The 15,147-nt window shown below is 43.0% G+C and overlaps 1 protein-coding gene across 28 annotated transcripts in view; it reads left to right on the forward strand.

The window, feature by feature from the left end:
* Positions 1-15,147, forward strand: part of ELMO1 (engulfment and cell motility 1) — a 582,820-nt gene that overhangs the window by 88,512 nt on the left and 479,161 nt on the right. For 4 of the 28 annotated variants that reach the window (XM_074035206.1, XM_074035207.1, XM_074035210.1 and 1 more), the window contains exon 1: positions 8,378-9,173. The exons of 20 other annotated variants lie outside the window; for them this stretch is intronic. The gene's annotated coding sequence lies outside the window, so the exon portion shown is untranslated. Of the gene's footprint in view, positions 1-8,377; positions 9,174-15,147 lie in introns of those variants that run through there. 4 more of the 28 variants (XM_045387649.2, XM_005549785.4, XM_074035215.1 and 1 more) reach the window with 1 other exon arrangement.

Raw genomic sequence — 15,147 nt, forward strand, 5'->3', positions numbered from 1 at the left:
GGCATGAACCACTGTGCCCAGATGATATGCTTTCTATCAATATAATTTTGCCTTTTCTAGAATTTTCTAGAAATGGAATCATACAGTATGTGGTCTTTTATAACTGACTTCTTTTATTTAGCATAGAGATTGGTAAACATTTTCTATAAAGATTCAGATAGTAAATATTTTAGGCTTACAGGTGGTATGGTCTTTGTAGGATCTACCTACTCAGCTCTGCTGTTGGTAGTATGAAATGTGTACTGAATGGGTGTAGCTTTGTTCCAATAAAACTTTGAGAGGGCTGGATTTGGCCCATAAACTAGAGTGTGCCAGTATCTGACTCAGCATAATTCACTCCGGATTTACTTCTATTGTTATGTGTATCAGGAGTTTATTCTTTTTTATTGCTGAGTAGTCTTCCATTATATGGATGACGTTTTGTTTTTTCATCGATTGATGGACATTTGAGTTGTTTTGAGCTTTTGGCTTTTATGAATAAAGTTGTTATGAACATTCATACACCTATCTTTGTTTTCATTTCTCTTAGGTAAATCCCTAAGAGTAGAATTGCTGTGTCATATGATAAATGTGTATTTAATATTATTAAAAATGGACCAAACCGTTTTTCAAAGTCTTACTATTTATCAGCAATGTATAAGAATTCTAGTCGTTCTAAGTTTTTATCATCATCATGAGTGTGTCCTGAAGTAAATACTTATTAATATTCAAATGTCAATGGATGTAAATGAGTCATTGAAAATATGTTGTGAATATTGTCCAGTGTCACTTGTATTTTAATGGCATTTTAAAAAAATGACTCTTATTCTATCTCATAGTTTTGCCATAAATTATTAAACTATTTTCTATTCTTTAATCTTAACGTTTTTATAACATTTTCCTGAGAACGATGTAGACGCCACCTTTGTGGATGGCAGTTAATTCAGTGTTAGACTTACTGATAAGGGGGCAGAGCACAATTTCTCTTTACACATTGCAGTTACTGAAAACCACACAGACCTTACTACTCAGTTGGGCTGAGTACTGGGTTGAAATCTTTGAAATGTGAGGAGCCTAATTTAATCCCACCTCTGAATAGGCAGCCACTTCATCTCCTCCTGGGTGTACCAAGGCCAACCCACAGGCAGATTCTAGATTTTTCTCCAAAAAGTTATGTATCTGTTGGACCCCTAGAGTTTTGTCTTTTAAGTGTGTGACTGAACTAATTTTTACCTAGAAAAACTTTATGTAGATGTTTGAAATGTCAACCTTTTTTTTTTTTTTTTTAAATCTCAGTTAAGTTTCATAAACTTTCACTTTAAGCCGTGTAACTTCCCACTGAACTCTCTTGTACCTGAGTGAATTGATTTGCATGTAGGTTCTTTGCCACAATAAGCTCATTAAATGCTGGGGTCTGTTACCAAAAAGTGATTCTTTCAGTTTTGAGTACTTGTTCTGAGGCTGTACTCTGACAGAGCAAGATGTCAATTAAGATTATTCCTTGTTAGTGGAAATAAAATCACGTTATCTGCTTATAAAAGAATCTCTCTGTTCTTTCTCTAAGGGGAGGGGGTGTGTATTCAACTCACACAAAGTTTATCCATTCATGAAGTGAAAAGGTAAAAGCTTGTAGGTCACGAAGAGATCCCCGTTTTACCAGACCGGAAATTATGATCCGAGCCAGGGGGTATTTTTCCTGCAGAGCTGACTCTCAGAGGTAGTGTCAAATTGCAGCTTCTATCACAGCATCAAGAATGGAGTCTTTGTGGAGCCTGAAAATCTCAGGCCATAACTGATTCCTGTCCACAGAGTCAAAGTCAGAAGCAAGTTCACTGTGTCGCAGTCAGTATTATACAAGTACAAGGTGGAAAGGTGTGACCATGATCACTAATGGAAAAGTGCATAAAGCCTTTGTCTTCCTTGTGAACCAGCCGGGATGTGACTTTCAGAGTCAGGGATAATGTTGGCTGGCTCTTACTCGGTGCCAGGCGCTGCTCTAAGCATTGTGCCTGTTAAGGTCCCAGGACGTTTAGGGTAACGGTTCAGAACACTGCGGATGGGCTAGATTGCTGACTAGCCAAATGAGTGACCGGTTTCCTCAGTGACTCCATCTACCCATGTTTAGGGTGGGGATTATGAGAGCGTCTTTGTCACAGGGCTATTGTGAGGGCTGAATGTGTTAATTTATATTAACTGTTTAATAGGGTACCTGGCACAGGGTAAGTTACCTAGGTGTGTTGGCTATTACAGTTATTTTAGTACTCATCCTAAGAAACTATTGACATAGGTGCTATGATTTTCTCCATTTTACAGTTGAGTAAACTGAGGCACAGAGAAGAATTTTCCCAAAGCCACAAGGCTAGGAGGTAGTGAAACTAGGAGTAGAATACAGACAGTCAGAGTCCAATCAGTGGCTGTTAACTGCTGTACTCTGCTGCCTTCCTGCTTATTAGGAGAAAATGACTGTGCATTTTTATATGTGATCTGCAGTAAAGCAGATAGTCCTGCAAGGAAGAAGTGAGTAGGAAGGTTGTATTTGGCACTGACGGCTTGGACTTTACCACTGGTTCCTCCAGATGAGTCTCTACACCCATTGCCTTGTTACTGGTCAACAAATTGGCCAAGAGTCCATCTTCTCTTTGGAGTAGTCCTATCTCAGAAATGACATCACCACCTATTCTGTTACAGAAGTCATAATCCTGGGTCATCAATGACTCCAGCTTCTCCCTGTTTGTCTATTATCAATTGTTTTGATTTTTTAAATAGCTTATAAATCCATCACCTTTTCTGTCTCCACGACCACCCCAGCCCAAGTCACTGCCATCAGTCACTTTCTTACCAACCTACCCCTGTCATCCTTGCCCCATGCCAGTGTGTTCTTCATGCAGGCAAAGGTAAAATGCAAATCCGGTCAGCTTGTGGCCGGGCTTAACACATTACCTGCTTTTACATTCCAATCCAGGTCTGTCTGCCTCCATAGCCTGTTCTCTTTTTTTCCCCCATCTTTCCTCTATAAAGTTTGTATGAGTTGACCTTGATTTGAAAGGTCGAGAAAAGTAAGATTCTTAGGTGTCCAGTGGAATCTGGTTTTCTTTAAACTTACTCATCAAATTCACACCTCAGATAATTGGGCCCCAGACTCTATACCCATTGCCAGACTTGTCAGCAGAACTCAAGTGTTCCACATGGGTTTATAATATCTGGTATTTTTCTGGGCAAGGCAAAGTATATTGTAATAGTAAAATGATAAGATGCAAGATGGCCTTCTCTAATTTTTTTCACAATTGCCTTCATCAGTCTAGCTAGGGGTTTGTGTGTTGGTGTTTGTGTACTTGTTTTTATTGTCATTAGTTTGGTTATGGCACAATAGAGTCCTTGTCAAAGTGGATATTAGCAAGTTGAGTTCCAAGTTTGCTAGAACTGAATGCAGATACAAAGCATTTGAAATTATCAGCATCCTGTTAATAGAGGCTAGAGGAGAAATCAAAGTAAATTTTCAGAACTATGAAATTAGCAAACTACCAACACAGGGTTGGAAGTTTCTCTATTTTCCTCTTACCAGCTTTTAATCTGATCATTTCCCAGGGAGTGCAGACAGGCTGTGGGGAAGCTCTCTGCCCAGGCTAACTTGAAGGGAAAATGAGCATGAAAAAAACAATTCATTCAGAATGTTATCCTTGGGATACCAGTGAGCAGATCAGCAACACTAGGATGTAATCAATAATACTGGCTTTCAGAATAGAACCACATACCACTTTCCCCCCAAATATGCACCATGGACTGCCATTTACCACCTCAGAGCTTACTTCTCTATGCATTTGAGCAGGAACAAGCCTTCTTGTTCTTAAGCATGGCCCACTGGCTCCACTGTCATCTTGATGTTTGTGTGAAAAGCTCTCACAGTGTGGCCGTATGGCCATGCTGATAGCATGTGCCCTGACTGTTTTATCTTAAATCGAACTGCAACAAACTTGTGAGGGAGCTCAGATAAAAACTAGAAGGAAGAGATTTGTATCATAAAATCCAGGGAGTTTTGGCAGAGCCTCCTAAGGTGAAAGAGATGAGAAGGAAAAAAATCTATAGGTTTGTTTGTCTTACTAGTGAGGGTAGCGTTGTGGCTAATAACTAGAGAGGTAAAATATCTACCACCCTGAAAATGGGGGAAATTTGTTTTTTAACTGCATCTTTCCTGAGAAACATTTGAGGTTCTGCTGTTTACAGCCATGATAAGACAACCTTTGGAATGAAGCTGAGTAATCACTGTGTCTTAGTCTCCACTAAAACCACAGCTTCTGGGGGGCAGCTGGGCTGAGGTCTCGCCAGCAAAGCTCATTAGGCCCCAGGTGAATCATGCCTACTATCAGTGTGTGATAGTGTGATGCCTGTGTTCAACCATCATATGGGCCACTGTTGACACTCCTGAAACCAAAGACAGGTTAGCAAGTGAAAAGCATAACACATTTATTTAATCAAAGTTTTATATGACATGAGAGCCTTCAGAAACGAAGACCAAAAGCCCCAGAAATGAAGACCCAAAGCCCCAGAAACAGAGACCCAAAGCCTCATAACTATTCTTATGCTTAGGCTTGATATAGAATGGACAGCCATGTAGAACTATGATTGGACAAAGGGTGTGACGTAATGGCCATATGACTGAGGAGGAACCTCAGCAAGGGCTGTTGGTTCAGATTCTTATTGGCCTCTCTGTGTAGCATTTCTTCCTCCTGGATATAGGGCAGGATCCCTCTGGAAAAAGGGTCTTGGGGGAGAAGGAAGAGAGTGACCTTCATAGGTTTCATGGTTTACTTTGGGGGAGAGAGGTTCTAGTTTCTATGACCTACCTTGTGGAAGAGGAATTTTTTCTTTGTATTTATTATTCTTTCATTAACATAAGTTAATGCTTAAAGGAATTTTGTGAATTTGTCTTCCTATCCCTTGATCATTTTTCTTTTCTTTTCTTTTTTTTTTTTTTAATTGTACCTTAAGTTCTGGGATACATGTGCAGAATGTGCAGGTTTGTTACATAGGTATACACATGCCATGGTGGTATGCTGCTCCCATCAACCCTTCATCTATGTTAGGTATTTATCCTAATGCCATCACTCCCCTGTCACACAGGCCCTGGTGTGTGATATTCCCCTCCCTGTGTCCATGTGTTCTCATTGTTCAACTCCGACTTATGAGTGAGAACATGCGGTGTTTGGTTTTCTGTTCCTGCGTTAGTTTGCTGAGAATAATGGTTTCCAGCTTCATCCATGTCCCTGCAAACAACATGAACTCATCCTTTGGAGAAATAGGAACACTTTTACACTGTTGGTGGGAGTGTAAATTAGTTCAACCACTGTGGAAGACAGTGTGGTGATTCATCAAGGATCTGGAGCCAGAAATACCATTTGACCCAGCGATCCCATTACTGGGTATATACCCAAAGGATTATAAATCAATCTACTATAAAGACACATGCACGTGTATGTTTATTGCAGCACTGTTCACAATAAAAAAGACTTGGAACCAACCCAAATGCCTATCAATGATAGACTGGATTAAGAAAATGTGGCACATAGACACCACGGAATTTTGTTTTTTATGAGTTGCTTCAGCGGTGAAAGAGAGATGGGAGAAAGGAGAGCAGTAGAGGTCAGAGAGACCTTGGTTCTAGCACCTTCCAGTCTTCTTTAGTTCAGAGTACTCAGCATGTCAAAGCTCCATACTTTGGGGTATTGATTGTTTTCTAAGCCCCAACACTACCCTCTGAATATTTGCTGGGAGGATTAGACAGAAAAAGATAGATGTCACTCTGCAAGGCTGGAAGAACATACAGTTGGGGAAGTTGTGCGGTAATAGTGGAGCAGATCCCCCTCTGTACAGAGGCTCGCCTGTAGGCCCTCTTAAAGCACTCAGCTGCCTCATAACTCAAGATGACATCCGGTTCTCCTTGGGGAGAAAGGATTTAGGACAAGTTGACTCCCGGTCACCTTCGTGTACTCAGAGAACTTTCCTAGAGGACTAGACCTGTGGTCAGGAGAGAAAATAGTTCTCTTATTTTCCATCAGGGCATCTGCTCAGGCAATTCTCTGTGACTTCCTGCCTTTGCAATGTAGGTCAATCCTTCCAGAATCTTACCCTAACTTTCCCCTCTCCGATTTCTGTCAACACAATCATTCACCTGGAATCTTCTGTATGCCCTCAAAACTTCAAATCTAAAAAACTACCTGAACTTAAGGTGAAGTTATTATTTCCTTTCTAGTACCGTAGCTGTTTGTCCAATTCGGTTATGATGTTTACAGCAAAAGGAATTCTCATGCAGTGTGGCTTGTGTGTGTTTCACGAGACTGGACTACAGATGTGTTTCCTCAGTTTTATGTATCCAGCTACCCCATGTCTGGCAAATAATAATACCAGGTCAGGCACTACTCTAATTGCTTTATAGATAATTTATCTTCATAATAATCCCATGAGAAAAGTACCACTGTCATTCCAGTTTCACAGATGAGGATACTGAGAGGCTCAGCATGTTGTGTAACTTGTCCAGAGTCACAGCGTTTTCTATTTTGTTTTTTTTTGAGACAGAGTTTAGCTCTTGTTGCCCAGGCTGGAGTGCAATGGCATGATCTCAGCTTACCGCAAGCTCTGCCTCCCAGGTTCAAGCGATTCTCCTGCCTCATCCTCCCGAGTAGCTGGGATTACAGGCATGTGCCACTACGCCCGGCTAATTTTGTATTTTTAGTAGAGACGGGGTTTCTCCATGTTGGTCAGGCTGGTCTCAAACTCCCGACCTCAGGTCATCTGCCCACCTCAGCCTCCCAAAGTGCTGGGATTATAGGTGTGAGCCACCGTGCCCGGCCCGAGTCACAGTGTTTTCAATGTGAGTGAACCAGGATTAACATCCAGGCCAACAACTGACCCCAGAGACCTCATACAAGTCTGTGCTCTTCTGGGAATAAGGACCCCAGGCCGGGAGAAAAAGGCCGAGCCTAATGGTATTCCGTGTGAGGCAGCCATGTAGTATTGCATTATGCATCAGAATGACTAATTCTGTGTATGAGGGTTGTCAGGTGAAACCCAGTGGAGGCACAGCCCAGAGTTCTGCAGGGGCCTTCACTGATAATGTGATGCAATCAAATTTCTTAGGGGTAGCAGTTAGAGCTCTGCTGTTGCTGGAGAGAGGGCTGGAGAAAGAAGTTTCACATATTGTTTTTTGATCAGCAGGTTTGGAAACTTTGAATGTTTGGCTCACAGGATGGTGGAAATGCTCCAGCACTTCCTGTGGCCTCTAGTCTGGGTTCTGCGATAGGGAACTGAGCTTGAGCCTTGCCTCCTCACTGGGGACTGTCTGCACACATCACCGAGTGACAGGGCTTGCTGGGAGGAAGGGAGCAGCCACTGGCATTACAACAGCTGAAAAGGAATTTGAAAAGCAAATATCCAGAAAACCAGAACAAGGGAGGAAGTGTGTGCATTAGTTTGCAAAATGATGAACTTTCCAGTTGAAATGCTGATTCCCAAAGTGCAAGAGAGCTTGGAGTGAAGGAAAGAGAGCTAGTGGCTCAGCTCAGGTCTCATCCTGTTTTTGAAAGATTTTTTCCAGGAGGAAAAGGAATCTGGAATAGACCCTGCTCTCACTTCTCAGCAGCTCCCTTTCTATTTCTGTCCAGTGGGAACAAATGAATAGCTGCTGCTTGAAGAAATGCCGGAAGGTTTTCTGTGCAAGGAATTCTGGATTTTAAAAATGCATCACTGGCTTGAGTAATCCTTCACATTTGTAATTTTAATCTCTGAATTTGGTTTTAAGGAAAGAGTGGTTCATTTATTAATTCACTTGTCTGAAAAATATCGAGCTGCTCTTTACCATGCTGTCTGATCAGGTCTGGAGCAACAAAGATGAATAAGATATGAGGCCTACCCTCAGGGAACTCATATAAACAAATAAGATAAGGTGTGGAAAAGTGCTCTGGTAGGTCATTGTAAGCACCTAAGAAGACAGATTCAGGGCAGTTACTTCTAGCACAGGAGGCTGTGAGGTAAGGGAAATCTTTAATAGGAGCTGGCGCTTGAGATAGGCATTGAAATCTAAGTGGGAATTTTTGAAGCAGACCCAAGGGAAGGAAAGGACATTGGAGGTAGAGAGAACATTATGAACAAAGACAGGGTGAAAACGAGAGGTGAAGCTGGCTGGGCTTCTGGGTCGAGTGGGGACTTGGAGAACTTTTCTGTCTAGCTAAAGGATTGTAAATGCACCAATCAGCACTGTCAAAACGGACCAGTCAGCTCTCTGTAAAACGGACCAATCAGTTCTCTGTAAAATGGACCAATCAGCTCTCTGTAAAATGGACCAATCAGCAGGATGTGGGTGGGGCCAGATAAGGGAATAAAAGCAGGCCACGCTGCATTAGCAGCTGCAACTGGGGTCGCATTTGGCTGTGTAGAGGTGTGGGTCTTTTGCTCATTACAGTAAATCTTGCCTGCTGCTGGCTGTTTGGGTTTGCACTGCTTTTATAGGCTGTGATACTCACGGTGAAGGTCTGCAGCTTCACTCCTGAAGCCACCGATACCACGGGAGGAAAGAAGGACTCCAGACGTGCTACCTTTAAGAGCTGTAACAGTCACGGCAAAGGTCTGCAGCTTCACTCCCGAAGCCAGCGAGACCGCGAACCCACCAGTAGGAATAAACTCCAGACACATCTGAACAGCTGAAGGAACAAACTCTGGAAATACCATCTTTAAGAACTATAACGCTGACCGCGAGGGTGTGCGGCTTCATTTTTGAAGTCAGCGAGACCAAGAACCCACCAATTCTGGACACAGAGGACCTTGGCAGGCTCAGGAAATGGCAAGCCATTTATGAATTGAGAAGAGATACTGCAAACATTTGTCTCAAGTTCTCTAGTCCTTCACCCAGACCATAGCTAGCTGGAGGATTATCCTGATTTAGGCTGGGGGTTCCTTCTTCACGCAGGGCCACCAGCAGCCGCCGCAAATTGATCATTGACAGTCTTAAGGTAGAACCAGTTTTCCATGTCTGACTTACAAAGCCATTGCAAGTGCGTGGGGTTTGGGGAGCAGGGACTCGTTGGGTGGGGGAAGATGCACCGGTGGTACCTGGATGCAGGCTGTGAAAGGTTTATATCCTAGAGGTCCCAAGTCACCATCTACAGATTTAAAGCAGGAAATGAGATGTTCAAATGATTACAAATGCAAGTATTCTGTTTCTTTTACTATTTATCATTCTGTTGCTTTGCACGGTAGAAGCTGCAGTTAATAGAATTTTTACTGTTCTCTGTGAGTTGGAAAGAGTTACTCAAAAGAATTGGGCTACTTTCCTGGAGACAAGCCCATAGATGCAGGTGATGATAATTCAATACGGGACTAACGGAAAGTTTTCTCTGCCACTTTCCATTACATTCCTGGCTAAGTCTATTCAGCGATTCTCTTTTTTTCTGCGCAGCCGAGGAGGCAAATGGTCTCCAAGTATGGCCTATGAGAAACCTGTGCCACAAGATATTTTATTAAAAAAAAAGTTTCCTGGACAGATACATTTGGGAAATATTGTAGATTGCATATGGACATTTCACAGAACACGTGTTACATTAAAGTCCCTGAGAAGTCCTGCAGTAAAGGAAACTATTTCAAAAGAATGGCATAGAGTCCAGCTTATGCCTGCAATCCCAGTACTTTGGGAGGCTGCAGCAAGAAGTATCGCTTAAGTTCAGGAGTTCAAGACCCGGTAACATAGTGAGACTTCATCTGTATTAAAAGAAAATGGCATAGTTGTTACAAACATGAGCTTATGAAATCAGACATGTAGATTACATTCTGGCTGGGTTCCATATGTGGATGTGCGACTTTGGGCAAGATACCTAATGTCTTTACATCTTGGTTTGCTTGTCTGTGAAACAGGCTGGTAATGGTACCTAATTCATAAAATTGTCTTGAAAAGTATATAGTACATGAACTAGTTATTAGATATTATTCCATTCAGTGTTTTCCAAGAATCCTCTTTTTGCATTGCATTTATAAATAACTCAGAGAAGCGGTGCTGTGTGGGAAATGCCAGAGTAAAACTAGTGCAGTCCATGTGTGACTTCTGGTAGCAGTCCCCCAGAGGAAAGGCAGAGCCTAGGTGCTGAGCGCTAGGTCACAGATGTGGACTTACAGCTATATGAAGCTCTAGAATTGGGGAGCAAAAGATCATTTCCTCTTGATTGCAAGGTTAGAGTGTGTAACTTCAGTCTCTTTTGCCTTCCAGTCATTTAATGACAAGTTTGGCACTCAGGGCAGTAAACAGATATGGTTAGGTTGATGTATTAGGAGTTTTTCAATTGTAAGTGACAGAAACTGAACTCAAGCTTACTGAGTATAATGAGGAATTCATTAGTTTGTCTATCTAGGAAGGTTATTAGGGTAGTTCAGAGAACTGAAGGAAAAGTGAAGGAAAACTCGACAGAAACTGAACATAGCTAGGCATCCTGTCCTTGTTCCCTTTTGAATGTTTTCCTCTTGACTTGTCTTAGCTTCTCCTTGCCTCATTCTTTCCTGTTGCAGATGACTTTCCCCATAGAGCATGGCTGCAGCTTCAGCTTCATCCCCAGCAGAGCAAGAACTCCTGGCCTCGAGTGATCCCCCCGCCTCGTCCCCACAAGTGCTAGGATTACAGGCGCGAGCGACTGTGCCCAGCTAACAAATAAATTTATGAGATCCTTATTAAGGGTATTTATTATACTAGGTTGGATGATGTTTATTGTAAATTTTTTTTCAGATTGTTATTCGTCTTTAAATTTTTAAAATACATACTTCAATATATAAAAATTACACAGGGGTCACACTAATCCTCTCTGTTGTTCCAGTTTTAGTATATATGCTGCTGAAGCGAGCACTGTCTCAATTTTTATGAAGGTTTTTGGAATTCAGAAGTTTTTAAGCTTCTTTGTATCAAATCATCAGGCTCTTCTTTGACGCATTCTGTCTTTGGTGGTTTATTAGATTGCTAGGGCTGCCATTAAAAAGTACCACAGTCGGGGGCGCTTAACTAACAGAAAAGGGTTTTCTCACTGTTGTGGAAGCTGGAAGTCGGAGATCAAGGTGTTATCAGTGTTGGTTCCTTCCGAGGGCTTTCTCCTTGGCTTACAGATGGCTGTCTTCTCCCTGTGTCCTCAGATGGTCTTCCCTCTGTACCTTCTGTGTTCAAATTTCCTCCTCTTATAAGGATAACAGACAAACACACTGTGTTAGGGCCTGGCCTGAAGACCTAATTTTACCTTACTACTTTCAGGGTCCTGTCTCCAAATACAGCCACATTCTGAGGGTACGGGGGGTTAGGATTTGAACATACAAATTTTGAGGGGGGACACAATTCACCTTTAACCGTTCTCATACTAAAGAGGCGTCTATCGCCCTGAGAGGGTTTAAGGATTTGAAGGAAGTCCTTTAAACTAGCTAATATTTAGTATCTTCATTAATTTACTGCAAATAACACCTGTCAGTCAGGGCTGTGAAGAAGAGTGAGTAAAGTGTGTATCTACGGTGCCCAGCCACATGCCTGCTCTGGGCTTCTGCCCGCCACTCTTTCTGGCAGCTGTCCCGTAGCCTTCATGATGTCAATGCCAGACACTGGGAAAGCAAAGATTTTTCTCTGCAAGTTTCCATTATATTGCAAGCCAACCGTAGCTAATAGCACATTTCCCCATCTGTCAAGTGAATGGGCTGAATTGTTGCTAAGATTAGCATACATGGCTTTTGTCAACAGCGTATACAGAAAATGAAATATTGAGCCTCCACACGCGATTCCATTTTCTGTTTATTCTCTCTCTGCTGAGTGCTTGTATGTTCTGTTCTGAACACACCGTGTTCCCTCATTTCTGAAGCTGCAAACTTCCTCTTTGGCCCTGGGCTGTTTTCAGAATGGCCATCAGGTCCCTGATACAGGAACCTGAAATGACACCCGCACCATGTACCCATCCATCCAGATCCTCCAGTGTAGGGCAGGTTGGGGGACACGTGCCTACCACTGCTGCTCCCATGGGAAACAAAGACTGGCTTCAGCAAACGTGGACACTCGTAACATCCTGAATGTCAGCTGACAGCACCATTGGCTTCATGTATTCTTTGACCTAGACACCAAAGGTATTGAGAATTTCAGTCTGTCTGGCATAAGAAGGATGGTAGCACAAAGAAGAGAAGAGCAAAACTTTTACCCAAAGCCTGTTTCAGTGGCCCCTGCTGAGGTTCAGTGTACCATGCAGGGCAGTGTTGTCAAAAGTGAAGACTAGGCTGGGTGCGGTGGCTCATGCCTGTGATCCCAGTACTTTGGAAGGCCAAGGCAGGCGGATCACCTGAGGTCAGGAGTTCGAGACCAGCCTGGCCAACACGGTGAAACCCCATCTCTACTAAAAATACAAAAATTAGCCAGGCAGGGTGGTGCCTGCTTGTAATCTCAACTACTCGGGAGGCTGAGGCAGGAGAATTGCTTGAACCCGGGGGGTGGAGGTTGCAGTGAGCTGAGATTGCGCCACTGCACTCCAGCCTGGGCGATAGAGTGAGACTTTGTCTCAAAAAAAAAAAAAAAAAAGTGAAGACTAGAGGGCTCTAGGAAGACAGCAGGGCCAAGAGGGAAGGCTGCTTTCAGTGGGTGCGCCTCCTGAAGCCCTTTCCCTTTCTGACTAACGTAATGCAAGAGGAAAATGTGGTTTATGTCTTTTTCTATCAGAGACAACTCAACATTAAAAATATGAGATGAACAGCTCCCTTCCCACTATCCCCATCATCATTATAAACCCATTATCCATCATCAGTGGATAATGACTGTTAGCGGGCAGAGGACAGCTTTCCTGGGGAGGAAGGAAGGGGCTGAGGAGTGGAAGCAGATCGTTTCTCCAGCTGTTTGGTGTTTATCACCCATTGATCTGCCCTGGCCTCCACTGGCCCATCTGTTGGGCTTGTGAGTGCAGTGGGGGAGGGGACACACGGTTCACCAGGGCAAGTGTGTTCGTTTCCCCAACACACAGCTTCTGCAGGAATGGCCTTACAGGCTTAATTTTTTTCTCAGTAGGGTTCACTGTGCAACAGAAAGACTAGAAAGAGCATTAAAGGGTTCAAAGCCATTGCAGGCACCCAAAACTAAAACCAAATGGGAAACTCAGAAAAAACAAAAGTGATCAGATATTTGGGAGCTTTGTGGAACCCAAAGAATTAATTATGCTGTATGGAAAAACCTGTAGACATGTAACATCTTTAAGAGACTACAGCAAGAGATGCGTTGAACTTCGGGCATAGAACAATGTGTAGAGAGATGAGCTTCTAGGTGGGAATCAAAGCGATTTCTCTCCGTTGTCTTCAAAATGCAACCCAAAGCTAGGGAGACATTTAGTAGAAGAGTGGGCTTGTTCATGGGTGATAGAGTCAGATGTTAACTGCTATGCAGACTTCAGTACCTAACTCTAGAAGAAGAAGTGATTCCTCTTTCTTATTTAATTCACTCAACTATAAACATGCCATTTAAAGTGCATATCGAGGTGATAGAATCTTAGTATTAAACATGAAACAATTCCCATATATTTGGAATGGAATAAAGTCAAGCCAGCAGGCAAGCAGGAACAGTATAGCATTCTCCGCCCATTCTTTACCCACCTCCTGGGATTTGATAGTGACTTTGGAAGGCATAATGATTAGAATGTCTAGCCACCTGCCTAGACTTCCCTTTTGTTTCTCCCTTTAATGGTTCTTAAATTTTAGTTTGTATAAGCATTATTATACCTGGCTGTCTACACAACTTCTTGTAACTTGTGTTTTACTGGGCAATTTAAGTAATACTAGGTTATCTACTTTGGTAATTTTGACAACACTAGGCTCAGTTGTACTGCTGGTAGCTCTAATGAGATGTTCATTGAGGAGGGGATGCATTCATACAACACCCATGTATTAAAATGCCTGCCTACTGCGGCCCTGAATCTGTAACTGTGAATGCGATGTGGACCTTGCCCTTAGAGTACTTCAGATGTAGTGGGCAGAAGTTGACAAAGGGAGTCCGGTAACCCCAGAGTTGTGCTGGGGGAAACATAGGACACCAGGATGCTCACTTTGTTGGCTGAAGATTTTAGAATGGATTTCCTTCTCAGTTATGTCTCACGAAGAGTTGGGCTTGTGTGTTGATCTTTCCTGGAGAGCCCAATGAGACCGTGTGCCTTGTGTCCATTTCAAGGATGGGGTGTGTTGCCCTGATTGTCGGTAATCCGCCTAGAGGATTTGCTAGCTTGCCACCTGTATTAGTCTGTTTGCATCCTGCTAATAAAGACATACCAGAGACTGGGTAATTATAAAGAAAGGGGTTTAATGGACTCACAGTTTCATGTGGATGAAGGGGCGTCACAACCATGGCAGAAGGCTCTTACATGGTAGCAGACAAGAGAGAATGAGAACCAAGCGAGAGGGTGTTCGCCTTATAAAACCATTAGATCTCGTGAGACTTATTCACTACCATAAGAACAGTATGGGGGAAACTTCCCCTGTAATTTAGTTACCTCCCACTGGGTCCCTTCTACAACACGTGAACATTTGTTGAGACTGAGGGGAAGGGCCTGTTGACCTCTAGAGGGCAGAGGCCAGGGATGCTGCCAGCCATCTTGCAATGCTCAGGGCAGCTCCTACAGCAAGGAAGTATGGCCCCAGCTGCTAATTGTGCCAGGAATGAGAAAGCCCAGGCTAGAAGCTTTCTTCCCTAAAGTTCATCAGAAGTAACACTGATTATATATAGAAGCCTTAGGTGCTGTTTCCTAGTGAAGATATAAATTTAAGAGGATAAGGTCTGCACTTCTGATGATAAAATGTGAACTAGATCATCCATTTTGCAATTGTGCACCTGGCTGTACCCCAGAGTAGCCTTGCTGTGTCCCCCTCCCTTTCCCTTGTGGTTTGTTAATGTTGGGGAAAACTGGTGAGGTCTAATTGGGCTTGGTTAAGTGAATTCCCAAGGGGAAGCCTCCTTGCTCCTTTGCTTTCTCAATGGTTGCTTTGTGTACAGCTCCCCTCTGACTCTCCACTGGAGCCAACGTTATTGTATTCTCACCTGTTCAACAGGTTTTTCCTGAACGGTCTTTGAGAAATAAATACTAGTTAAAAGGATAGAAATACAAGCGTGGCCTTTGATTCCTAAAAGGTTAGCTGACCTCTTTTGCT

Source organism: Macaca fascicularis, chromosome 3 (assembly GCF_037993035.2).
Source record: "Macaca fascicularis isolate 582-1 chromosome 3, T2T-MFA8v1.1".
Classification (NCBI taxonomy): Eukaryota; Metazoa; Chordata; class Mammalia; order Primates; family Cercopithecidae; genus Macaca; species Macaca fascicularis.